The sequence below is a fragment of the Carassius auratus genome, unplaced genomic scaffold, assembly GCF_003368295.1.
Source record: "Carassius auratus strain Wakin unplaced genomic scaffold, ASM336829v1 scaf_tig00007135, whole genome shotgun sequence".
NCBI classification, from domain to species: Eukaryota; Metazoa; Chordata; class Actinopteri; order Cypriniformes; family Cyprinidae; genus Carassius; species Carassius auratus.
In genome coordinates, this window is record NW_020523813.1 from 15474 (window position 1) to 43454 (window position 27981).

General features: G+C 35.2%; 1 pseudogene; it reads right to left on the reverse strand.

Moving 5' to 3' along the window:
* Positions 1 to 25807, reverse strand: part of LOC113071337 (roundabout homolog 2-like) — a 39244-nt pseudogene extending 13437 nt beyond the window's left edge.
* Between the last annotated feature and the right edge of the window lie 2174 nt (positions 25808 to 27981).

Consider the following 27981-nt stretch of genomic DNA (forward strand, 5'->3'; position numbering starts at 1 on the left):
TCCATTATAGGCTAATAAGTGGTCTGTAACAAACTTGTTACTGTAGTAGTACTTTGTACTTGTCTTTTACTCAAGTAATTTTGAAAATGAATAGGCCTATTTATTTTACTGGAGTAATATTTTACTGGGGCATCAGTACTTTTACTCAAGTACTTGATATGTGGGCCACAGCCGGATTATTATAGTGACTATTTGCGTATAACTGTTCAGTAGTAGTTATTTCATAGTTATTTTTCTTGAACCTTAACTAGTACAAAATTAATAATAGTTCTTCAGAAGGTATGGCAGAATATATTAGTTAATAATTAGCTAACAGTTATTTAACACAATTATAAAATTATATTAGATACGGATTAGTTAACACATCTTCCTTAGTAGTTAACAGTAGTAAGTTAAGTCTATATGTATGTAAACCTTGATGTATAGATCTCAATTTAAAAAAATTGATGTGGTCCAGAGTAAATCAAAATAATATTTCACAATATTACTCTTTTTGCTGTATTTTGACATTTGAATGGCAGTGTTACATACAGTTTAAAGTACACATGTGATATCACATTATATCTTTACAGTCCGCTGTACAAAAGTTAAACAAGATCCGAATGTTTCAATTTGTTCAACTGATCTCTATCTTCTAAACAATCCTCGCCTGAAGAGGTTGAGATGTTTGACCTAAATCTACCCTTGGAGTCCTAATTGCAGCCCATGAAACACTTGAGCCAGATGCTTGGAGAGCTTCCCATCTAATGTCTGAGGCTGCGTTGGATTACTGCACAGTTAAAGTACTGGCATGAAACTTGATTAGAGAGGAGAAAGAGAGGCACATGGACAGCGAGACAAGAGGATGGGGGCCGTCTCCATGTCCTATAAATGACATTGTAATTTTCAGTACATGAATTTTATTGCAGCTTGTAACCATTAAAGGGAGGAATCGGCTCAGATCAAGCTGCTGGAGTGCGTGTGTGCATTTCCGAATGGTTTCCTTTATGTTGCAACAGTAACCTATGACAAAACAAACCTCTGCTTAAATCAAAAACAGACTGACATTGTTAACACAAGGTTAATGACAATGTCAAAAGATGCATTGCTGGAATTACAGCGTTTGCAACAGGTCAAACTGAGCCAGAAGATAAAGGCTGAATGGATTGTGTCATGCACCATTTCTGCTTCACATGTGAAAAGTGCTGTGAGGAACCAAAGGAGAAGAGCAGAAATGCTTGATTTTACATTTTTGCCTATTAACCCTCTAATGCTATTCAGTCATTTCTTACTGGAAAATTGGTAAAGGTTTTGGCATTACTATGTGAACACACACACACAAAAATCACTGATAAGATTAAAAAAAGTTAAATGGTCCTGAAAAAAGTCACACTTCACTGTAATTTAGTCATTCTGTTCATGGTCAATAAAGACTGAACTGGAAATGAATAGAAAGTGAAATCATCTAGTGAGTGTTTAGTCAAAATTTGACCGAAAACTGATTTTTAGAGATAACATAAAATTTGGAACACAACTTGTGTTTTACGTCTTAGATTTTCATGCATTTTGAGAGTAAAACATGTTTTGGAACATATATTTTTCGTATAAATTTACAAATAGTACTGTGCATTTTCAATAATAATGAACTTTTTTTTTTCTTCACTTTTTCACTTTTTAATTTCAGCAATAATCTGCCAGTTGTCTTCTTTAAAAAGAGACCAAACAAAGCATTTAAGATTTTATGACAGTTTCAGTTGAAAATGTTATGTTTGTGGTGAACAGGTAATAAATGAATCATAACTATCCCATAAATAGAGTAGTACTTTAAAAATACCCTAAAAACACAAAATATTACATAAAGAAACATTACGGACTTAAAATATGCATTTACTAAAAAATGAATAAACTAAAAACAACAGAAAAAGAAAGAACCAAAGGGTTAAAGACAGCATTTATGTAATCTAAATATCATTATGCAAAGGTCAGCGATCAGAATTCCCTTATATCACAGCAGAATCATACTTTAGTAGAAACCAGGACTTTTCTGTCCTGGCCATTACACAATGGCTGTAGATCCAGTCGACTTGACTACACAGTTATTACACAAAGCTATATTATCAACAGTAAAGAGCAGGAGTCATGGCGTGTGCACCACGGTTAGTGGAGGTGAAAGGGGAGAGGGGTAGACTGAAGGAAAGATGCGGGTGGGCTGCTGACCCTGGGCCGGTGAAATACCAACCTGACAGACTGTTGCTCCGATCTGAGCTGTTGTGGGAGCTGGTGGTGCTGAAATCCTGTGATTGGTTGTGCGGCATTCTATTACACAATCCGTCAGCCAATCGGTAGTCAGGAATGAAAAGGAGTGCTAGTGGAGGCGAAGGGCAAAAAAGTGGCATCAGGTGGAGGGCAAGACGGCACAAGCGCATGCAAGGGCGTGCAGTTAGAGCAACAAGCAAAGCACCGATCTCACACACAACCCCTACTGTATTTAAAAATCCTTGTCTTTCTAACTGAACAATGCTTAGACCCAATACTTGAACATTTTAAAATAAATACTAATAAAATGAAATAAGTAAAATTGTTCTTTTAAAATAAATACAATTCAAATAAAAGTATTTCATTGTATTATTTATTATAAATAATTATAATGCATATCATTTATAAAATATTATATATAAGTAATAATACTTAAAATTATTTATAAAGATATTTAATAAAAAATTCTATAAAAAAATAAATGTGTAATATAATGTACTATACAATTGGCTGCCTTGATAAAGTGTTCTAAATCATTCACTTATAAGGCTTTCTTTCTTTCTTTCTTTCTTTCTTTCTTTCTTTCTTTCTTTCTTTCTTTCTTTCTTTCTTTCTTTCTTTCTTTCGGTTAGGATGCTGCCTATGTAGGTAGCAGACAGCACGGCAGCTCACTAAGCTCTGGAACAAAGCCCTAATTGCTTTAGAATCTCTTAATTTGTCTAGTTTCTTTGGAACGTGTCTCATTCAGAGGTTAACAACATACATTAGTGCTAATTTTCCTGGAATTAATTCTATTTGTTGGCAAGTTAACCAGTTCATGAAAACATTTATAATTGTGATTTACAGTAATTTCATAGTTAGAGGTTTGTTCAAGTCCAAATGAAAGAGAAAATGTTTTTTAATTGCATTAAGGAACATCTACAATTTATCATTCTGCACAACTGCAGAGAATACGTTCATTAATATGGATAGTACATTTTTGATTAAAAAAAAAGTGCATTTGTCTAAAAGCTTTTCAAAATAGAATAAATCTTGGCTAATGGCATTACACTCTTTTAGCCCAAAGACAATGTAAATAATAAATGCGGTTGGTCAGAAACACATTCAAGGGTCATGAATTCTGTTAAGGGCCAATGATACACAGTCTTATTGTTCCTGAATGTCAGAAAAATGCAACATTAATAAAATGATGGTCAAATTAACACTGATACAAACCTCAGGCAATATCCAGAAATAGAGCAGCTGGCTTTGTTTCAAAAGATTTTGGACACAAATAAAACACACAAAACAAGCTCTCTCTCTCGCACACACACACACACACACACACACACCCCCACGGCCCTTCAGCCCGACTCACTGTTGTTGCAGGAGTTCTTGTCTGGCAGTGAGTAGCCCAGGTTGGCCATCTCCTGCTTGGCCTGTAGGGAGGTCTTCCACTGGGCCTCGGGCAGATCGACGGCCAGCTCGTGAATGCTGTTGGAGTGGAGGATCTGGGTGGTGGCGTAGGGTGTGGCCTGGGAGGCGGGGCTTGGACTGCCAAATCCACCTTTGGTGGTGAAGTCGATGCTGCTGTAAATGGCTCCGTCTGAAAGCATGGTGCCCGTCTTATCGGCCTGGGCACTGGGCATCCCGTCTGAGTGGAACGGGAAGATGGAGTGAAATGAAGACAAACAAGATTGTGAAGTTAATATGGTGAAAATATGCTGATGTCAGAAGTGAGGTCAATTTTTCAAGAACAAAGCATTTCAGTTCAATGTTCTTTATCCACTTTTAAGTCTGATATATGTAATTTTGGTAATAATAATTATAATAATAATAATAATAATAATAAAATATAAATATATACAACTAGAAGAATACTAAATAATAATCATAATAATCATAATAATAATTTTGATAATAGTAGAAATATAAATTATAAATATATACAACTAAGATTAATACTTAATAATAATATCTAATAATAATAATAATAATAATAATAATAATAATAGTAATTAATAATAATAGCAAACAACAACAACAGCAATAATAATAATAATAGTAGTAATAATAATAATAATAATAATAATAATGCTCAGAAAATGATGGAATTCTGACATTGTGATTTCTGAGGCGGTGTGAAATCAACAACAATATTATTAATATACCTAATATAACTATAAGAATATGTAATAATACATTTATGTATAATAATAAATAATAACAATAATTACAAATAGTTTTAATACACTAAATTATTATAACAATAATGTTATTATTATTATTATCATCATTGTTATTGTTGTTGTTATTATTATTATTATTATTATTATATTTAGTTAATGCTCAGAAAATTGTTGAAATATAAATTATACACACACACACACACACACCATTATTATATTATACATTTTTCATACACATTTTAATGAATATATTATTTATTATAATGTATTACATACTATATTATAAATTACAGAAAGAGACAGATTAATCATACTGAAAGTTTGTGGATATTCAATATTTTTGGTGTGGACAAGCCTTTAGTTTCTTTTCATTCTTTCCCTTTGACTCACTTATAGTATATTCTCTTTGCATTTTCGTCTTTGCACTTGTGAAGGAGGAAATAATGCTATAACTCTACACGTGTGAGTGTGTATATGCGTGTACTGAAGAGAAAATGATATACAGCAGCTGCATCTGCACCACTCAAGCTTCGGCTGTCCTTCACGACTCACTGCTCCTCCACCATCGGCCCTTCCTCTGTCTGACAGTGGGTCAGAACCACAGCCATTAGTTTCAGTGTGACAGCAGGATGCGGGTGGCTATATAAGTCTGTCCCAGTGCATGATGAATAAATGTGTGCATCCAAAAACGGCCCATGCAATATGCATACAGGTGTTCATCTTACGGACAACACCAGGACACCCTGAATGAATCATCGTCCATGAATATAAAAAGGGAAGATACATATTCTTTCATCTGATGGCGAGAGTTTGCTTTTAACACTTTGAACTCTTGACTACAACCGATTTCACCAATATAATATGTCCTAAATTCCTAGCCAATGCAGCAACGTCTGAGAGTGGATTTACCTCCGCGGCTGAAGTTGTTGAGGTCGTTGGATCCTCCAGAGCCGCTGTTCACAGGCAGACTGGTGGCCGGCCAGGAGTCAGCGAGCCAGGGGTATCCTGAATCACTGGCATTCAGCAGACCAGGACGACTGCGGGAACACAAACCATGCATGTGAATCTACATTCTCTAGATTCTTCATTTGTGATTATTGGATATGGATTTGAATGAAACAGGCAGAGTAATATAATAATTGCTCACTTATAAATTGAGCCTTGTGAGTGTAGGAAAGTTTCATTTATAAGCTTTATACATCAGTGTATGGAATTTTTATATGTATAATCAGCACAGAAATGTAAAAAATGCTCTTGAAAATGAATTGAAATAAAATGGATAAATTACATCCTCAGTAATTTGCATGACATTTCCAGGCAGTTCTTTCTCTTTCTTTCTTTATTTCTTTCTTTGATTTTATTATTATTACTATGGACTGAAGGTAAAATCTAATTCTATTTAAAGAAAATTATCTCAGAATAATAATAATAATAATAATAATAATAATAATAATAATAATAATATTATTATATATATATATATATATATATATATATATATATATATATATATATATATGTTATTATTTATAAGACTAAATACAGAATTAAATAATAATAATAATAATAATAATAATAGATTGTTAATATTCTCATATCAATATTACTACTACTACTACTACTACTACTAATAATAATAATAACAATAATATGCAACTTAAAGTATCTAAAAATGACCAAAAGTTGTGCAGCGGTGTAGAAATGTGCTTTTATAAAATAAGAGAAATAGACCAATAATTCATCAGAAAAGTTTAAAATATAGCAGAACCAAATTTTGTGAGTGTTCTTCATCTGTCTGTCTCAATATAATATTTTCCAGCAAGATAAAAAAAAAAAAAAAAAAACAGAATTAAATAATGTGTATGGCTTTCTCATGGCATCTCCTTTCAACAGAAAACTCTTATTTTTGAAGAATTTTCCTAATGATTACCACATTTTCCAATTTATGTTTATTGGATAAAACACTGGTAGTGCAGCATTTCTTACATTTGAACCTTGAAACGATCAAAAAGCTTTATCATTTTAAACAAAGACAGCATTTTTCATTGTAGCTGTGTAAGAAAACACACAAAGCGAATGTCCTTCCGTACATGCCAACACACACCCTCAATTAACAGATCACCCTCACTATATAACACACGATCTTCAGCTCAGCGAACTCCGGTGTTTTACAACACACTCCTCCACATCTGACAACCGCGCGTGTGTGTACGAGCTCACACATAGGAGGTTTGATTTAACAGGTGTTGTGTGTCTTCCCAAGGGTGTGTGTGGCGTAAAGGCATCATTAAGACTTTAAGCTGTCACGGGTGAGTGCTGTAGCCATTACCACCACTTTACTGTGCAATCACCTCGCTGATGCTTGTTGCCATGGGCAACAGATGCTGAGGAGAGCTTGTGTTTTTACCCCCATCCCTTCATTTGTGCTGCTAAAGCCACACTCCCACCATAAAAATGGCTGTTTTTTTTTTCTCTTCAGAATGAGCGTAGATGGAAATAAAGAGCCACTGGTTGAGGAAGGCTGGGAATGTAACAATAGAGGAATGGAGAACGAGTAGAGAGGTGGATGAATGAAGCGCTCAAGGACTCCTTCATTTTTCGGCCCACATCTCTGTATTTCTCCTTTCATCATTTTTAGAGGGGCAATTTGTGGTCATGGTCGTGGAGACGGAACAATGCCGGTGCGAACAGGAGATTTTGAAAGAACACAAAGACATGAGCGGAAACCAAAAGACATTTTTAAAAGCAAGTCAGTACACTCAGCGGCCATCTTGGTAATGAATTCATGCACTCAGAATTTGTTCCAAATAATAATAATAATAATAATAATAATAATAATAACAGAAACAACAACAATAATAATAGCTATTGCTATTATAAATAAATAAATGCTTTTCTAAAGATTGAAATTATAATTCCGTCACTAATCCAACCATATTTTTCAAATACATTAATAAATAAGTAGTTATTTTTATTATAAATATACACATAATTAATTATTAATTAAATATGAATTAATTCAATAGTTTTAGTTATTTAATTGTTAATTAGAATTCAGTTATCAAATAACAATGCTAATAATTTATTATTACACAAATAAATAAATCAACAAATAACATTTTATAATGTTCATAATCCATTATGGGAAGCAAGCAAACAAACAAACAAACAAAATATAAATAAAGTTATTATAAATATACAAATAATTATTAAATAAATATTAACCAAATATTTATTTAGTTTTAGTTGTTTAATTAGTTCTTTGTTTAACGGTTAATTGCAATTCAGTCAGTAAATAATAATAACAATAACAACAACAACAACAATAATAATAATACTAATAATAATAATAATAATAATAATAATAATAATAATAATAATAATAATAATAAGTAATATTATTACTATTATTATACAAATAAATAAATCAACCAACAAACAAATACTGTTCATGATCCATTATGGAAAGTCAGTAAACAAACAAATAAACAAACAAACAAACAAACAAACAAACAAACAAACAAACAGGTTTAGCTAATACACTTTCTCACAGTGCTATTCTGTTTAAACAGGAATATATAAAAAAAGAAAAGTAATTTTCAACTTGCAGTTTGTATAAACGGACACATCATGAATACAGGTATGTGCTTAAAAGTCTACAGGGCGGGTGTACATCATGCACACTAAACCTATAATATAACTTTGTAACTTTAAACACAGCTTTAAAAAGGCTTCATTTCTGAGAGCTGCCATGTTGAGCGTTGTGATATCTCCTATTGATCTGAGCTTGTTTGTCTGGTGTACAGTCTCTGACACAAACAAGACTCAAGACACACCCCAGTCGTCTTTGTCTCTCTCTTTCACTGTGATGTTCTCTCTCGTCTCCTCTCTCTCCTGCTCTCTGTGGAGGTACATTTGCCCTGAGGTGGCTCATCTTCCCCAGGCCCGGGGAACAGTGTGTGGTTTCTGAAGCCAGGAGCAATATCCCGGTAATGGCAGTATAGCAGCCCGTCGCTCGCTTAGCCACAGGTTTTAATAAGAACCAGCAGAGCCCGAATGGAGGGTCTCAGGCTGAGGAGGCGGGGGTCCTGACAGGCTAAACACCCCCTGATGTGGCAGCTGAATGCCAAAACAGGCCCTCAGGGGGGAAGAGTCACTCAAATTGATGGCTCCTCCTCAGACACGTTGACTTCTTATAAGGTAATACGTCGAGGACCACTCAAACCTTCCCCCTCCACCTCTGCATTTCTTCTGTCTCCTCCACTGAAATGCTCTCTGCTACCGGTTTACAATCAGGTCCTCTCTCTACCTTCACTATTTTGGTTTTGTTTGGCCCTCAGGTGATCTTTATGAGTTACTTTTCTTTTTTAAGTGTTTGTCTCCTTTCATATTTAAAAAACAATAACTATATATATTCCAGTCTTTGAAACAAATGTGCATTTCATTTCAAAAGATTTATAATGGAAGCCTGTTTCTGCCCTAAAGTAACTGCTTTTATTTAAACTGATTTCATTTCTCATAATTGTGACTATTTATGACTGCTTCTTTTATTTATTATTTTAAAGGGGAAAAATACCTTGTTATGTTACTTCAAAGGGAAACAAATATTAATTTCTTTCTTATTTCATCAAAATATTGTATGACTGATTCTTCTTCTTTGAAAAATATATATCTTCTACTTTGAATTTATATTTTTATACTTATTTTAAAAATATTTAAATGTTTTTAATTAGTTATTTTAAAGAGGAAATCGGTTTCATTCATGTTTTATTAACTACATTTCTGCTTCTCCAGGGTAAGACAAATTCATTATTTGTATTTTAATTTCTCATGAATGTGACTTTCTGTATGCCTGCATTTTCTTATGTTTTATATATATATATATATATATATATATATATATATATATATATATATATATATATATATATACACACACACACACACACATTACATTCGTTATTTTAAAGGAATATTGGCATTTGTGTCATTTAAAGGAAAAAACTGTTTTCATGTTTCATCAAAATGAAGTAATTTCGACTTTATGTCTCTTAACTGTGACTTCAAGTATGACTTCTTATTTTCTTATTTACTTATTTATTTTTTACATTTTCTTTAGGTAAAAAAACAAACAAACAAAAAAATCTATTTTTCCTGTTTCGTTTTCCCTGCAAGGCAGAAACAGGCTCACCTGATAACTTTATTCTTCTCCTAAACAACCTTTTTCTGACTTTCCTTCATATCAGACATCTTATATGGGCAGGGAATATTAACCAATAATATCATAGTCTTACATTTCCCAATTAAATCAAATTCTACTAAATACTGTAACAGCAAGGCCAAGTAAAATATATAGTTTTTCATAATAGTCAATACTTCTCCATGTAGTTACTGGACTGACTATCTTGGTAAAGTCCACAGTGTAAGTACAGGTACTGTAAAATAAAGTGTAACCCACAATTGTTAAAATAAGCTACATAGTAAAGTGTTTCTGTGTAGGCTAAATGTGTAGGGAATGCAATTTCCTTCAATCTGAAGAGTTGTTAAATTGAGCTCGCCAGAGAAAAATGGAAGCTTGATGAGTTTGACTTTGATTTCTCTGATAAACAAGCAGCCGGTCCTCACAGGGATCATTTGTAAGTGTGGGTGATGATGATGTTGACTGTGGTAACGGCGGCTCTGTCCTTGCATTCATCTTCTCCTGTGCGAGGTGATTAGATTAAGAAATATCGTTTTAGCGGGCATATTTCTGCTCTGCAAATCACCGGGAGCGGGGCCAGGGGCCTCATCCCAGGCCTGACACCCAGCCCCGAATCCCTCTCCTCAGACAGCGAAAGCGCACTGTGGCCTTGAGATTTGATTTGGCTCATTTTTCCCTGCCACGCTCCTAGACACGCGCGCAACTGTGAAATACAACCTTGCAGTGCGTCTGTGAGCATCGTCGTAAACAAGCCGAGTGAGCAATATTAATCCCAATCCTACTTCATAAATCAGCCGGGCTTTAATACCGCCGCAGAAAGAGCGAGTGCCAGAGAGACCCAACTAAAAGTCTGCACATTACATGACGCTTAAGGCATGCCGAAACATGCACTGGCTTTTCAGATTTACATTAGCTGGAGGATGCTGCTGCTTACTGTGAGCACAGTGAAAATCTAATAAACTGTATAAACATGTTCATATAAACACATAGAGCTGAAAGAAAGGAAGGAAAGGAATAAAGGGCCTTGCAAAAAAGAACAGAAGGAAAAATGCAGCTAAGAAAGAAAAGTTTGTCTGAAAATAAAGAAATGAAAGTAATAAAATGAATTAAGAAAAACAGGGAATGAAAGCGTGTAAGAAAAAAACAATCTGCCATTATCAGTTTCCATCAGACCTGACCAATATGCTGCCTATTCATCTTCCATGAATCATTTATTCTGTGATCGATTAAGCGTAATTTGGCAGCAGCCAATGAGGAGCTGCAGAAACAGACGCGGCTTCAGTTGCTATCGTCTTGTTAATGCAATAAACTAAGACTGTAACAAATGAACACATTCTCCCATCATCTTTAGTCACGGGGATTCACTGCAGAAGACAGATCAAGTGTTCTGATGCAGGTAGAGCACCTTCACAGCATAAGATTGGTCAATACATAATAGAAACTATACAATACAGTAACAGTTAAGATGTGAAACACCTGTTCACTGTCACTTATTATTTACATATAATATTCCGGTATAAATCTGAATTTGTTCAGTAAAAAACATGTAAACACATTTTGTGACATTAATACTTCAAATTTAAAATTCGTAAATATTTACAAAATATAGTAAAAAAAGAGCACTTTAAAGATTATCATGTGTTGATAAAGTTATTATATTTATTATTATTAGTTTAAATGGGTTAAAATATCAGTAATTAATAATTTATTTTATAAAATCAATAAAACATGCTACAATGTACATTATAATATACTATAATATAATATAATATAATAGGCATAAATTGAGAAGAATGAGGCATTTTGAAAAGCTTTATAATGCATTTTGTACTCCGTTTGCAATAATGTCTGTCTGAATCTCTACAGAGGTAAGTGCTTATCTCTGATCTCTAGGGTGTTATACAGCTAAAGACAAGGTATCACTATTTAAAAAAAATACAATTGGACATCCTCTTTGATTAGATAGTAGACCCTTGGGATCTGGAATAGAATCTTCAAATCAATCAGCAGAACTTGATTTCCTGCAGGGGGAATCAGGTGACACTTCTGCGGCTTTAATTCCAGCTTCTCAGACACCTTCAGTCTATTGATACAGCAGCAGAGACAATGAGAAGAAACCGAAAAACTGATAAAAGAGACAGACCTTCCTCTCCTGTCCAGCAGGTAACTGGTGTCATTCAAACAAACCCTTGCTCTCCTTTCCACCCACTAGTAAAAAAAAAAAACGAGGCCCGCCAAAAGATTCCGGAAGGGTTAGTTTTGCCTCTCCCTGGGGTAATTATTTTTACATTATTACACATGCTCATATTCCAGCCGCCCAGCTGAGGTGACAGGCAAATTTATCACTGCGGGGGTCCGTACAGGCAGCGGGGACGAAGCGGGGCTGACAAATGATAAAATAAACCCCCTCTCTGCTTAAATTGTTCCTGCTAATTCTTTTTTGGGGGGTGAGATTTATGAGCGGCTAGCCGCCCGTGAAGGGAGATGTGCGGAGATGTGTGTGTGTACGTACTGTATGTGTGTGTGTGGTGTGTATTTGACAGGATGCAGGGTACACAAACAGGCAGATCTCATATTTTCATCTATCAGTCATATGGTGACATCAGAGCGAGCTTGATGTATAAACACACCTGCTGTGGGTGCATGCTGTAGTTTGATTGTAGTTTGGATATATATTACATTATATAATAATAATGTTATTAATTTATATTACATTATTATTATTAATATTATTATTATTAGACGATGTAGATATTATTTTGATGTAACATTTAATTTCAAATTTTCAATTTTTAAAAAATTAAATCATATTATATATTCAAGTTTATCACTTAATTTAATTAAATTTCAGTTATCTTTATTTTATTAAATTAAAATATTCTATATTATGTTCATTTAAAATAATATAAATACTATTATATTATATGATATTATAAATATCCAAGTTTATCATCTATTTTAATGTAATATAATAAATTTTATTTCAGTTATCTATTTTTTTTGTTCAATCAATATTACATATTATGCTAACTTAAAATATTTATACAAATAAAATTATATATATATATATAAAATTGTATAATTATATGATGGTGTATAATAATAAAACATTGTCTTCATCACTGATACAGATCCCACTGGGGTCACTGAACACTGAATCAATTTTTAGGGCTCAAGCCCGAAGGGGCGAAGAGCCCTATTGTTCTTCTAAGGATTATTCTTATTATTATTTTTTTTATTTTTTATTAAACCTTCCGGGGGTTTTTGGGGGCCTTAACATGCTCAAAAACTCTTGAAAATTGGCACACACATTGGAATCTGCGGCCATCAGGACGCCGCAGAGGCTGGGACCCGGGCGTGGCACAGGGGCTCTACAGCGCCCCCTGGAACACAGTCAGAAATCTTGAACCATAGCTCACACACACTTGCATGTATTTATATGAAACTCAGTACACTTATAGATCTCATTGAGCTGAACAACTTTCGCGCTTTATGTCATAGGCTCCGCCCAACAGGAAGTCAGCTATTCAGGGCTGTTTAAAAAAAGCATGCTCTGGAATTTGAAATACTCCTCTGAGGTTTTCAACCCGTTCGCCACGAAACTCGGTGAACATGATCTCAAGACATTGTGGATGAAAAATTGCGAGGGGATTTTTGATATCTCGAACGGTTTGCCCGTGGCGAGGCGTGGAACTTATGGCGAGAAATGAGGAACAGGAAATGTCTAATAACATCCACATACATTTCCTGAATTTGATCAAACTTCATGGGTTTGTTCGTTGTATGATACTGATTGTATATATGTGACTATTAAGAGTCAACGTTATAGCGCCACCAACTGGCAGCAGGAAGTGTGTCATTTTCCAAATGCTTTGAATTCAGCATCTTATTTTTACTCGATTTACTTAAAACTTCATCAGAATAATGACAAAACACGGCCGATGTAAATCTGTTGTGGGGATATTGATATCTGATATAGTGTTGCCATGGCAACGTGTCAAACTTGAATGTTCTGTTATGGTGAGTTTGAGGCAGACAACAAGCTCAGATTTACATGAAACTCAAAACACATATCAGTATTAGTGATAGCTAGACAATGGCAAAAGCTTTTAAAAGGGCGTGAATGAGGCACTCTATAGCGCCACCTTTTGTCAAAAGTGGGGGGGTTAGTTTTAGCTACAGACACCAAACTTGGTACATAAATTGTTCTTATCAAGACGGACAACTTTCTAATTCACAGTCATCAGCTACGATCAACAGGAAGTCAGCTATTTTGATTTGAATGTGGATTTTTTTTTTACATTTAGCTGTGAATTAATGCATACTGCTCAGAGGAGAGTAACACTATACACACCAAACTTTGTCTACATGATGCCAAAACATTTTAAACAACTTAAATTGCCAATGGATTTTGGATAGCTTGAACGGTTTTGTCGTGGTGATTTTTTTAAATGACAGTAAAAATGAAATTATTAATTGTCCTGCATTTTTAAATTCCAAACACTTCAAAACCTTTTTTCATACAGAAAAAAAGTAATTCTGAGTAAATATGGATAGTTTCACGACTTTACAACACTGTATGGATAACAGAAAATTAAAAAACTGTCAGACATCTCATCTCACTCTGTCCCTCTGTTTGAGTGTGTGTGCTTAGACTTCCATTGTCTGAGAGAAATTGCGCCCCTACAGGTGCAATTACCAGACTTTTTCTTTCACTTTTAAATCGGTTAAAAATACAAATAAATACTTAGATTTAATTCACACTGACAAGCTAAACCAACATATCTGATTATTACCGGTTCAGGGCTCATGGATAAATAATTTATGGCCAGAGATATGTGAGAAATAGGAGAAATGAATCACCGATGTGACCATGAGCGTCTGGAGTAAAGAGCTCAGAAAAAACGAATTTATTCCTGTTTTAAAGCTTTTAAAAATAAATTATTACAGCGATATCACACTATCAACCAATTAGAACACACCAAGAGCTACATTTAGATGTTTTTGAACTGTTTGTGTGAAAATGAAATATTTGTGGCTGCCTATCTGAAATCACGCCTCCGATCAGCGCGTACAGTGTCGAGCTCAAAACAAACGAATTTATTCTTGTTTAAGAGCTTTTTTAAATAACATATTACCACAAATGCACACAATAAACCCATTGTAACACTACAAGAGCTAAATGCAGGTGTTTGTGACCCGTTTAAGTCTGCAAGACTATTTGAAAGCGCGACTGGCAGAATAACATATATCTCTCGAGCTGCATGATTCTGCCTTTCGTCGTACGAACGAACACATCACGGACAAGATTATTTCAAAACACATAATAGCTTGGCGACTATAAACGAAAACAGCCACGTGAACATAAACTGTTGAGAAATATATCTGAAGTGGATCTACTGGATTTGAATATTAAGTGACCGTGTATACCAGCTGCTTCTGTCTTAAATTTTAATCTATATAAAAAATGAAATTCATTCATCTTGGCTGCTTTTTTAATGTGTGTACGTATTTATTTATTATTTTGCTCTAACAAGAATTAATCTATATTTAATTAAATCAATTACATTTTATTTTACATTTTATTTGTCCATTTCTGCATCTAAACGCCTAAAAACATAAAACATGCTCTATTATACTATTGTTAGCAATTTCTTTATCGTCCAATTTATCTTCTGTACACACTTTTATTTTCATAATAAACTTGTTTGTTAGATTATACACAGTTACAGTGGTCTATAATAAATATTAACAGGTTTTATTCAAGCTGTTTAGAATGATTGCAGTAGGCTAATTTTTTTAAATGTAAATCCCAAATAAAAATTATAATAATTAATTAATAAAAAACATTGGAAAACAATTGCTGTTGTACTTTTTTATACATTTTGTATAATTTCATAGTTTATGCATTATAGTTATAAAAACAAATAAATGTAGCCACTCACATAGAAATAGGCCTTATCCTTTTCTGACAGTTTTAGGGATTTTTAAAAATCCTAAAAAACCTTATTTGTGCTGCAAATAATAATTTCAAACTCAAAAAGTAAATAGTCAGTTCATGCTTTATAAAGCCTTGTCCCAATATTAATAGTCAGTAGTAAGCAGTTTATAAATACAGCTATAAATAGCTTGTTTTTGGTTTATAAGCACATTTATTAAGAAGGAGAGTAAAGGATCAGTTATCTTCCTATGAAAAAAAAATAAATAAAAATAAACAAACAACAACACAGATTGATACAGAACTCAGAAATTCTATTGTGGATTTATGATAAAATCAGCCTGTAAATGATTTCATACTCCTCCAAGAAGACACAAGTATTTCACACCAAACTTTTTTTAACATGAAGCCAATATACTGAGATGTTAAATTGTGAATGGGTTTAGGATAGCTTAAATGGTGTGGCCATAGCGATGTATTAAAGTAACATAAAAAATACAATAGTTATTTTACTATATCTTTAAAATGTTTCATTCTAACTCTTCATAATTTTTTATATAAGTAGAAGTCATCATTTGAAGGAAGCACAGTAAGTTTCATAGCTTTATCATTTTCAAGAGCCAGCATAAAATTAAAACTATCATAACTTATAAATCAAGCTTGCAATTCTTAGTACCAATAATGGCCACCAGAGGGAGCTATAGAATTACTTTTAAATAATTATTGTAGAAACGAGTATAATTTAAATCATTTATAGAAATCTTTCAAAAAAATAATATGAATTTTATGTATTTTACTGATAAAGTGACCCTCACTTAATTAGAATAACAAGCTGAAGTATTGTGAACTGTATATTAAGAATAATTCTTTATAGGCTTTATGGACAGATACGTTTTGAGTGACTCTTGAAGGATCAGCACCACATCCTCTTTTACCACTGTTTAAAGAATTAATCTTACACAACAGGTGTGAATGAATTTTGGATAGCTTGAATGGTTTTGTCGTGGTGATTTTTTGAAATAATAGTAAAAAAGGAACCAGTAAATGTCTTTTTATTTTTTTAAAGTGCAGCTTCTAAACACTTCAAAAAAAATGTACACATAGAAGACAAGTCATTCTGAGGAAATATGCATAGTTTCATGACTCTACAACACTATATGGATGATAGAAAATTAAAAAACTATCATACATCTGATGTCACTCAGTCCCACTGTCACTGTGGGTAATGTGTGTGTGTGTGTGTGTGTGTGTTGTCAGTTCTTCTTGACCTGCTTTTTTCTTCTTCTTTTCTGACCTCATGACCCAGTCAGCATTTTTTGTACAATGGTCAAGTCTTAACTTATCAATTTCTGTATTGCATTTGTGTTTGATATTTCTCATGGGTATTTCATAATTTTCGACCTTACAGTTTGAGTTAAAACTCTATTTTAGCGCATTTCATCTGTAAAAGAAAACATGCCTAATAAATCTGCACACATGAATATAAGGGCCCTATTTAAACGATCTGAAACGCAAGTGTCAAAGCGCGAAGCGCAAGTAACTTTGTGGGCGGGTCTCGGCGCTGTTGCTATTTTCCCGGCGGGATAAATGGCTCTTGCGCCCGGCGCAAATCTAAAATGGGTTGGTCTGAAGTAGCTTCATTATTCATAGGTGTGGTTTGGGCGTAACGTGAAATAAACCAATCAGAGCGTCATCCAACATTCCCTTTAAAAGCAGGTGCGCAAGTTCCATTATGGATTGCTATTATGGCGTATTTACCAGGCGCACGCCAGGAGCGGTTCACAGCCGAGGAGACTGATGTTCTTGTAAGAGCAGTGAAAGACAGAGAAGTTGTGTTGTATGAGGATGGGAGAAACCCACCCAAAATAGCATCATGATTTCCGTCATCTCATGTGTTAATATTTTTTTAGTGTAACAATTTATGATTTGCAAAAATAACTGTTGCATCTGTGTAGATTACATGAGCAAAGTGTATGCGCGTTGTGCACGCTATACATTATGGTCAAGCTTACGCCCTTAAAACAGCATAATGAACAACGCGTTTGACTTTAGACTAGGTTTTTTCTGGTCAGTGGCGCAATTGTTTAATGGAACAGCAAAATAGCACCAGGGATTGTTTGCGCCGGAACAAGCCTCCTTTTTTGCGCTGAACCGCCCAGGGAGCGCAAGTTCATTCACTAGTTTAGCGACGTTCTTCTGTGGAGGGAAAAGCGCGCTTTGCGCAGGTGCAAAATAGGAATGACACATGCGTCGGTGTACAAAGTCAATTGCGCTGGGTGCAAGATAGGGCCCAAGGAGTTTTTCTCTTCCAGCTTTCCTGGACTATTGTATAGCACTCATAAATGATTAAATAAAAAATAATGGTAGTTATTAAGATTGATATGGTTTGGAATTGGTAAAATGTACTTGGAAAAAAAATCACAATAAAACTATGTTTTCATGTTTAAGTTTGGAATATTAACTGACATGAATGAATGCTATATAAATATTGTTCATGTTAACATAATGTTTATAAATAAAATCTTATTGTACAGTGTTACTAAAGTTATATATATATATATATACATATATTTACATATACATATACATATACATATATATATATATATATATATATATATATATATATATATATATATATATATATATATATATATATATATATATATATTGTTCTGTGAATGTGATTTTAAAGTCTAGATGATTCGGATTAACCCTTTAACTGCCGTATCCTTTAAAACCTCACTGCCAGAGGGATATTGTGAATGCATGTGCCCGCTGGGCACAGTTTACCTGATGCCACGGGGGGGGTTATGGCATTGGTGGCTTGAGCCCGCCATCGCTGCTTGCAGCTATATTTTTTATATAATTTTTTTTTTTATATTCAATTTTTATTTATATTCGAAAGAACCGTTTTAATGGTTATGCAAAGATTTTTTTTCCGCACTGATGTACTCTACTGTGACTTCTAGAAGGTTAATCAAGTTGTTGACCCATGAGAATCGGTTGTGTGTCGCAAGAACCCTCACGGAAACCTATAGGAACAACCTTTCAATAACTCCCATTCGCAGGATCTCTTAAGATGAATTTCTCACAGTGCAGCAATGGCGTGAACCCTTAAAAGCAGAGTACGCACTGGAAGACGACTGCCTTGTAGAGGATAATGGTTATGATGACCTTCCAGAGGATGATGGACAGAATATGAATGAGGTTTGGAATTGAGGGGCTGGTCTTTGAAGGTTAAAGGCAGGTGATTGGCACAAAGATAATAACTAGCACTGTTTTGTGGCATGCCAAGGAAAAACAAGGGGAACGAGAGAGCGGATGACAGGAATCTTACCTCCCGTTGCTCATCAAGCCTCCATCAACACGTTGGAACGTCACTGGGGTCAGAAAGAGGGTAGAAAACAAAGAGAGAGAGAGAGAGAAAGAGAGAGAGATTAAGTCATCATAGCAAAATCAATCTCTTAAGCATTATTTTCATCACAATTCAATTTTTTTTAACACATGATCCCAAATTAACAGCTGGAACTGATTAAGGAATGAAGAAGTCTCCATATACTGTATGTGTCACTGTAATCTTTCACGAGTGACTGAATTGTTTATAGCACGCTGTAAATGAACATGCAAAATAAAAGTATGAAATCAAAGCATCTTGTCATTTAATCTCCACAAAATCCTATTTTCTCTGGGTGTTTCCTTAATATTCTTGCCGAAAGAAAGTGACTTACAAAAAAAGGGTGCAAAAGGAAAGATGTATTACTGATGAAAATGAGACTAAATCAGCTGTGTATTTGAAAACACTTTCGTCCAAAGCCTTTGTCCATTTACTAAATGTCAAAGTGGTGTAAAACTATACTGAACCCTATTGGCCTTTTTGTATAAAAAACATGGATGCATTTCTTTTTAAATCTTCTTTTGTGTTCCACAGAAGAATAATAATAATAAAATGCGTATAGATTTGGAATGACATGAAGGTGAGTAAATAAATATAAAGAAATGTTCTCATTGAGAATTTTCAAGCATGCACATTAATTTAACAGATATCACATAAACTAATCCAGAGTGACTCCCGGTCTGTTTACACACCCTGCAGAGAATCTGAATTAGATCAGTGACATTTTCTCTCCACTGTTAACAATCCATCACCTCTTCTGTTAAACAGACAGTCCAAACATCTCCTCTGGGCCTGCTGTTTGTTGCATTTATTTGCATTCGTGCTAATTCCAGAATCTGGCATTTCAGTAAATTGAGAACAAACACCGAAGGTATTTTCTCTCCCCAAGGGACCCATTTTATGTGACGCTATGTGTGTGTGCGGGTCTGTTAAGTGCCTATCTACAGTAGGACACATTGCTGGCACTTTGATGTGGCCCGTAGACTGGCGCTGGTCTTGGCTTTAGGCTGAGCTCCAGATAAGCACTCTCTCCAATATGAAAACTGATTACTCCTCTTTAATAAGCATTTACTGCGGCATGACAAAATCGCCCGTATAAAAATTCCATCAAATCCCTCCTTCCCGTCCAAGCACAACTTGATTTAGCCTCGCGGCGATGACAGGTTTAAAGGAGGAAAGTGGGTGTTTGTGTGAACAGGTGTATTCACTTTTACCTCTTACACCCAACTGACAATTAAACATAAAACGTTGTTGAATCGGCTGTCTTTCTTTATTCTATAAACCCTGAAATGTTTGCATGATTTGCAGTGAACCGTAACAATGAGATGAAGATAATTTGGTTCCAGGAAACAAGAATAAACCAACGTTTTTCACTCGTCGCAAGAAGCTGCCCTCGCTAGCATGGGCTGCTGCCTTCACGAGAGTCACACATATGGGGTCTGGCATGCCGGTAATGCGTCTGAATGCCACACTTATCTGCTCGGCACATGGGAGCAAGAAACCAAGAAAGATGTGGGCCCCTGGGAGCCGGCAACCTTGAAGCCCACTCAAGCAGTGGTGAGAAGAGACCACTGGAGTGCATTAAAATGAAGTCAAGGGAAATCCAGACCGTAAGACTCGGACAGCTGACTTTTACACTCTTATCTTGGGAAAAAGTGGAGTGCGGCGGTGTCCGCTTTTGCAGGGAGACTGATTTCATCGGTAATGAAGTTTGGAGCGAAACCCTCCTACAAGATAAAAGCGCACCTCAATCCGCACACAATTCCCAGGAGACATGGAGGGAACCTGGGCTCGCTGAGTGATTTTTCTGCTTTTTTGTGTTATCAGTTCACAGTGTGATTGTGGCCGACCGTGTGACTGGATCAGGTCATCACTGGTTAACCTCTGGTAGGTCTGTGAATCTCCTATAGATCACATAACTTGCGGACAAACCAACCATTGAATTACAAACATTTCTCTGCTATTGTGAACATAAAGTGGAAAATCAATGGCAGCGTGACCGTATTTCAAAATGGGATGATATTTGATGGACTGTGTTTGGAATGGTACACTAATCTTGATTTTATGAATACTATATTTACTAAAAGGTACAACAATGCAATCTTCACTACAATATCCTTCAATGCAATGCATCCAATAATCTAACATTAACCATCTCTTTTTTGCTTACAAATTGATGCCAAAAATTAAGAAAACATTTAAGAAAATGTATTTAAATATAATTAAAATGTTGAACTTTGTTTAAGATAATGAATATGTATCCTAACAATATATAAATTGCTTTATTTATTGTTGTATTATTATTTATTCATGATCATATATGTGACCTTGGACCACAAAACCAGTCATGAGGCTAAATATTTTTGAAATTGAGATTTTTTAATACATAAGTTTTCCGCTGATTTATGGTTTGTTAGGACAAGACAATATTTGGCCGTGATACAACTATTCGAAAATCTGGAATCTAAAGGGAGGTAAAATATTGAGAAATTGCCTCAGTTGTCCAAATGAAGCAATGAAGCAATGTGTAACAATGTCCTTAGAAATGTATATAACTACTCAAACATTTAGTTTTGATATGTTTACAGTAGGAAATCTACAAAAAGATCTTTACTTATTATTCTAATGATATTCTAATGATAATGTTTTGTGCTCCAGAGTCACATATAACAATTTAGCATACTATAATATTTGAAATGCATACTGTTCAGGCATATTATCATTAATAAAATAAAATAAAATAAATTAAACCTAAATAGTAATATATATAAATAAAAGATAATAAAAATGACAGAAGCACATAAAATTAAAAATAAATAAACAAAGTAAAATGCAAACTGAACATATACATATAAAAGTGAATGTGTCCATGATTTCTATACTGATTAAAAGTACATCACAGGAGGGAAACTAGAAAATCTTCAGAAAACATGTCAACACCCTCGTATGGAGGGAACAATTGATTCTCACATCTACGTTTGTTCAAGCGGTTAATAACAAAGACAGGAATGAATCAAAGAGCGGAGAACAAAAACAATTCACAACACCTGCACAAACAAAATGTCAGAAAGAGAGAGCAGGAGAATAAAAGGAAGGTAAAGATGAGATGGAAAAACCACATGAAAAGATCAGCACAGGTGACCACCACTGAAAAAAATGACCTGAAGAAAAGGACAAAGAAACACAACTGGAGAACTGCAGGATCTTGCAGCCCACCTGACTCTGTTAGCATTCATGAAGGCATGTAAAAACAGCCAACAAATCTATGTTCACTATACTTGCACTTTAGTTTGACCTTGAACATTATTCTTTAAAGATATGGTAAATCTTTAAATAATTAAATAAATAATATCACAAATGCATAATATATAGATAAATGACATTATATGTTTCTATGATATTTTAGAAAAATAAAAAAATGAATAAATGCACAGTTTTTAGGGGCCGTTTACATATCGCGTCTTTCGCGCGCGCAAGTTCGTTATTTCCAATGTAGGCATGCGCATTGCGCGCTCATAATGGAAGCGGCGCGGTCGTGACGCGCACGCGGTGCGAAGCGCCAGTTTTTTCCAGGCGCGTCCGCACCGCATCAAGTTAAAAAACATCTCAACTTTCAGAATGCAGCAAGCGCACCGCGGCCATGTAACAAGAACTAACCAATCAGCTTCATCATTTTCCGTACCAACGTTGAAAACTCAGCCAAGATGAAGGAACAGCTGATCATAGTTGTATATGGATTGCCATTTTTGAAATAAATTTAGTAGCAGAGCTACTGTGAGCGATTTTCAGTGCTGCAAATCCATTTATCCTTTGCTGAAATTTTCGCGTCTTCATGGAGAGAGCACGTCATGGTTGCTTAGCAAAGGCAGGCGCCTCAGGAGCACTTCTGCCCGAGCGCTTTGGAAAGAAGGAAAAAGCGGCGCGCCTAGCGTTTTCCACGCGTTTTAGGCGGGATATGTGAACGGCCCCTTAGACTGCCTAGATCAGTCCCATAATTTGTGTTTGAGACCCTTGAGCCAGATTAACTCTCTATATGTGCTGACAAAGTCAGGTGGGCATCATCTGAAGACCTCTGAGCTTGAATCATGGGAAGGGGAGACTTGATTGTGTAAAGTAAAGGAAGAAGGGATGGGGGTTTTGAAAAGACGGGACAAATGAACAGTACCTGCAGGGGTGAAGGTGAACGACTGAACTGCAAAAACAAGAAGACAGAGAAGAGGGTGTGTTAAAAAGCCTGCAGTGCTCAGTCGGGCTTTGGAAGGTTTGTGTGGTTCTGCGCGTGTGCATGATTATTCGCATGCATACTGGAGTGTGTTCGAAGGTTTGCGTTATGCCATCAGAGTCAAGACAGCAGCCAAAGAAACGAGACAGTCTAACACAGAAGACACACAAACACAATTAAAATAAAGTGTATTGAGCAAGCGAACAAAAACAAAACAAAAGAGTGTGTTTTTCAGTGGAGGCGGGTGCTTTTAAATAGTAGAGAAGCACAGATATCATATATCTGCAATGTTGCTTCTAAGTACTACTAAAGAGTGAAAATGTATTTATAAAATAATACATCACTTTGTACTACTGTCTTTGCTCACAGAAGGAAAAACCACCCAACAATTCTTTTTTTTTATGCTTTTCGGGGATCCTGGGATGAAAACACATTGATTGAAAGCCGAATATGTCTCATTCAAAAGCTTTAATAATGCAAATAAGGACACAAAACGGCACTTTAGAGCCTCTTATCCAGTGAACATCACTCTTTTCTTCATTCAAATAAATAGCCCAGTTTCTATGGGTCATGGTTTAATTTGCTAAAAAGCTAACAATATTTGTATTTTTTGCATTTATGGGAAGTCGTGCTTCCCATGCCATCTGAAAACAATCGCCACCGTGTGTAGCTCAAGCGGATCGGGTCTCTACCTGCGTAATTGCTGAGACCCTTTCTCTTCTTTCTCCTCCAGTAGAGCCAGATGCTGAAGCCCATCAGAATGACCCAGCAGGCCCCCTCCGATGCCCGCGATGAAGGCCGGCTGCTTCACCACGTCCGTGATCTGCTCCGAGATGCTGTTGTTCCTGCTCATGATCACATCCCGGAAGTCTTTACCTACATGGACACACACACGCACGCAAGAGAAAACCGCTATTTGGTAAACTGAACATTGTGAGTGAGCTTCTAAATGAGTTTAATAGCACGAGAAAAACCCTCGTGCTCCAGTGAACATCAGCACAGAATTTAATCAACTCAACTAGAGCGTTAAAAGTGCATCACCTTGATCTTTAGCGTTACTTCAGTGAACACAACAGAAAAAAAAAAAAACTAAAATGCAAAATGTTGTATAAATAACACGGAAAGTTTTATATCACATTTAATTTCCTTAATGCCATGTTATTTCAACATTCATCAAAATAATGTGAGATTTTATTATCTTTTGAGATCTGAATGGATGGAATCATGTTAGACTATAAATATTATTAGTTGATATTACTTAACCCTGCCCATATGTCCCACCTCAGCAAAAACATAACATAAACAATATTTACTGCACATTTAATTTCCTTAATGTGATATTATTTCAACATTCATCAGTAATAATGTAAGATGAGACTTTTATTATCCTTTAGGATTTGATTGGATGGAATATGTTAGACTTATATCATTGGTTAATATTACTTAACTCCGCCCACATTCCCACGTTAGCAAAAATATATAACAAAAAATAACCTAAATAACACAAAACGTGTTCAAATAACACAAAAACTGTATTTACATTACATTTAATTTCCATAATCTGATATGAATACAATATTTATCAGTAATAATGTCAGATGAGACTTGGTTAATACTACTTATAGACTTTAGCCCAAATGTCCCACCTCAGCAAAAATATAATAAAAGAAACTCAAATAACACAAAATGTTGCATCAATAACACCAAACCGTATTTACAGCACATTTAATTTCTTCAATGTGACATAATTTCAATGTTTGGCAAAAATTATGTAAGGTGAGACTTGTTTTTTATCCTTTTAAAATTGGATTGGACGGAATTATAACTCCGCCCACATGTCCCACCACCTCTAAGCAGAAATATAAAATAAGAAACTTAAATAAATACAGAAAATGCTGTATAAAAACACAAAACAGTATTTATAGTATATATTATTATACTTTTGGATTCGATTGAATGAAAAAATATAAAAATTACTTACCCTGCCCACATGTCCCACCTTAGCAAAAAAAAAAAAAAAAAAAAAAAAAAAAGTGATGAGTGCATTAACTATTTATAATAATAGCTAATAAATAGCTAATAAAAAGACCATCATAATTATTAGAAAAATTTTTAATTTGCATTTTTTACAATTATATTTTATTATCATATTGAAAAGATTTTTTAAATGTTGTCTTGTAGTTAAACCAGCCTTTTTTTTTTCTTTTTTTTTTCAAACACTGGTAGGACACAAACTGCAATCTTGATAAATAGTCTATCAGCCCCTGGCTGTGTGTGAAGATGGATAGTGGCTTGACATTTTTGGAATAAGGGCATGTCACCGGCCAAATCATCACTTACGGGTCAAACCAGTCACAACCTGCTACAACTCACATAACTCACGCTGTAAACACCCAAAGACCTGGCAAAAAACCTTGACCGTGAGATTTAATTTGGATTTTGGCGATCCCGCTCAAATCCATCCAATGAATAGTGAGCTTTAAGATATTTCTGCCCATCACAGATAAAAGGCAGATGCAGTGTGACAGTAAAGGTTATCGAAACCAAAAGATGTCCCATACCAATAATGATGGTTTGTGGTTCGCTCTTCACCCCCCACCCCAGCGCTGGTGCTGGCGGCCACCTCCACCCGATACTGGACCCCCGCCTGGAGACCCCCCACCACCCACTGAGCGGATGGCTGCGTCCACAGTCTTATTTACATGGAAACGGGTCTCGTTCCCTAAACAGCCAGATCTGAGAAAGAGAGAGAGAGAGAGAGAGAAAATAGCAGATTATCTGTAAAAAAGTCATTTTGGATGATTGGGGCCTCATTAACAGAAAATGATTTTGTGTAAAGTACTCGTAAAACCATTTTTATGTAAATTGTTTCAATTCAGTACAGCTATTTATGTATGAAGGGATTTATAGACAGTTTATAGAGAAATCTGTTCTGCTTGTGTTTCATAAATGAGGCACATAAAAAAAAAACTAAATGTAAACAGTCCATCTATTGTGTGCTTCTATCTAAAACTACTTATTGTACACATATTTAATGAGCTTAGCCCCTTAAAATATCCTCAAATGTAACCCTGAAGCACAAAACCAGTCATAAGTAGCACAGGTATATTTGTAGCAATAGCATACAATGGATCGAATGGGTTAACATTATAGATTTTTCTTAGGATAGATATTAAGTAATGATCATGTTCCATTAATATATTTTAAAATGTCCTACCGTAAATATATCAAAATGTAATTTTTGATTAGTAATATGCATTGCTAAGGACTTCATTTGAGGACTTCAAAGGCGATTTGTCTGAATATTTAGATTTTTTTTTGCATCCTCAGATTCCAGATTTTCAAATAGTTGTATGCATCTCGGAGAAATATTGTTGTATTCTAACAAGCCATACATCAATGGAAAGCTTATTTATTCATATTTCAGATCATGTATACATTTAAATGTAAAAAAAAAAAAAACCCTTATGACTGGTTATGTGGTCCATGGTCTCAAATGTATTAAATGCTTAGAAAAAATGGAAATTGACCCATGTGGGACTCAAACTTTCAACTCTATAGATACTATTGCAGATTTTTACAACATCACCATAAACATTTTTTCTTCTTTAATATAATATAATATAATATAATATAATATAATATAATATAATAATAATTATAACATAACATAATATAACTTTTTTCTCAGAATTAAGGGTGCAAGTCTATTTGGATATTTATTAAGTTGCACGTGTTTGTTGGGTGTTTCTGATGGAGTCACGTGGCATTTACCTTATATTCCTGGATGATGCCATTCTGATGTTCAGCAGGAGGAGGGTCCCCAGGAGATACTGATGGATGTGCTGTTCTGATTGCCCACCGTGAGGACCGTCACCCTGCTGAGGAGGAGCACTGGGCGCTGGGACACAAGGAGAGAAATAGAAAGTTTGACTTCCATGCATACAGTAGCTTCCATGATGTTCTTCTTACACTAACTGACATTCCAGACTTTCCAGACAAGATTTGTGGCTACAGCCGCCTCTGATTGTTTGGCAAGGATTTACTCAACACTCAACACTCATGCCATGACACTCTCTCGTTCTGTTTCCCCTGAAAGAGTCTGTTGTAAGTCACAGCATTAGCATTAAGCAGTCGATGTGTGTGTCGAGCTTTACGATGTAAGACAGGTGGCCACGGGTGCACAAGTTCATTAGATGGGGATTTTCCTCAGCCTGACACTGCTTTACATTCACTATGATTTCATATCCTGCCTCTGAAAGGAGGGATTTACTGAAAAAATACATTTACTGAGAGACAATGAGATGGTGAGCCATCCAAACAACTCTGCTTTCTTAGCAAATCGCTCTGACAGGCATGTAGGTCGCTCAGCTCTGGGAGGAATGCGAGCAACGGAGATATGTAAAGAATGGAGCACTGGGTAAACATATTGACATGGATACATCGATTGAAGGAGGCCAGTTGTGAATCCAAGACGCTGTTTTGTCCTTGGCTGAAAACAGAATGTGTAATGTAGAAGTTGAGACCCTGGACACCTATTTTATTAACCCCATCAGAACCACTCTGACAGAGACAAGGGAAGGCAATGAAATAAATAATAGAGGTCTGTAGTGGAAAATAAGATTTTTTTTATAAAAATGTTTTTCTCATTTCTGTGGCAACATGAGGTGTAGCGACACAGCAGAATACTGACAGCTCAATTACGGTAAACTCTGCTCGCTCGCTTTCTTTCGCTTCCTGCACTCTGACCCCTGCGTAAATGGCACATATCCCAAAGCTACACTCATCCCTCACATGGGGCGGCCCATTTTAACCTTAAAA